Raw genomic sequence first — 1,385 nt, forward strand, 5'->3', positions numbered from 1 at the left:
CTCGCTTTCTGTCTCTATGTCTCTGTCTGTCTGGCGAGTGCACGCGCCCTATAGCAAAAACTTCTCAAAAAAAAAAAAAAAAAAGGCTCTAAAACTTGAAAAGGTTTTGGTGCCCCATTTATTCATTTTCTTTTATTAATTATTTTAATTATTTTTATTTGACAAAGGGCACTTACACTCTCCAGAGAGAGAGAGGAGAAGCCATTCCTGAATGAGATGTGGTCACACTACAGTTCCTTCTCCATGTTTCCATTCTGTTAGAATTTTGGTCATATATACACACATACCTGGCATGTTTTACAAGTCACTTGCTAGGCCTCAAACTATGGCCAACCATCCAGCTTCAAGCTCTCTTAACCATCATGTTATGGGCCAGCCCTTTAAAAATACATATATTTGGGGTTGGCAGGTGGTATAGTGGTTAAGGGTGCTGGACTCCCATATGGCTGATCACAGTTCGAGTCCTGAACCTGAAGGCTTGCTTTCTCATATTCCCTTCCTCTCTCATGTTGTCCCTCTCTGGTCAAATTTAAAAATAATAATAATGAATAAAGTTAAATAAAATAATTCCTTAAAAATAAAAATACATGTATTGATTTTTGGAGATTTTACATTTATTAAGGAAGTTAATCCCTTTGTCTATGATATGAGTTGCAAATATTTTCCCCAATTTTTCATTTGTTTTGATTATAGTGTTTTTGATCTGCAAAAACTAGATTTCTATGTTGACAGAATTTCAATGTGTTTTTTTCTTAAAGAATTATTTTAACTTTATTTATTTATGTATTTATTTATTTAAATTTGGCCAGAAACAAACCACCAGTCCCGGACTTGAACCGTGACTGGCCACGTGGGAGTCTAGCACCATTAACCACCACGTCACCTGCTGGCCCAGAATTTCAGTGACTTTTTAAAAAAATAATTGCCAGAGGATGCATGTACTCCCCAGAGAGAAAGAAAGCATGACTTACGGCCCTGGCTCAGCTGACTTAGAAAGCATGAGACTGGGAGTGATGGTTGTCTTGGCCGAATCTAGGCAGCCAGAGTGCTGTGGAGGGTTGCTAGATTCTGGCGGTGGGTGAGAGGGGACCTCTGGAGAGGGGACGATGGCAGTACTCATTTGACTACCTTAGTTCCATCCGGAGTCAGCCCTCGTCCCAGCACTGTGGTGTCTGAAGGTTAAGGAGACAGCCTGTCTTCCTCTTCTATAAAGGGGATGGGGGATGAGAAGGCAGGTGGCCCAAGAATTAAAACCGATGCTTCTTTGATTTTTGTTTTTGTTTTTTTTTTTGAGAAGTTTTTGCTATAGGGCACGTGCGCTTGCCAGCCAGACAGAGACAGACAGAGAGACAGAAAGTGAGAAATCACCTCCCAGTGGGGATGGC

The sequence above is a fragment of the Tupaia chinensis genome, unplaced genomic scaffold (assembly GCF_000334495.1).
Source record: "Tupaia chinensis unplaced genomic scaffold, TupChi_1.0 Scaffold000348_1, whole genome shotgun sequence".
Taxonomy (NCBI): Eukaryota; Metazoa; Chordata; class Mammalia; order Scandentia; family Tupaiidae; genus Tupaia; species Tupaia belangeri.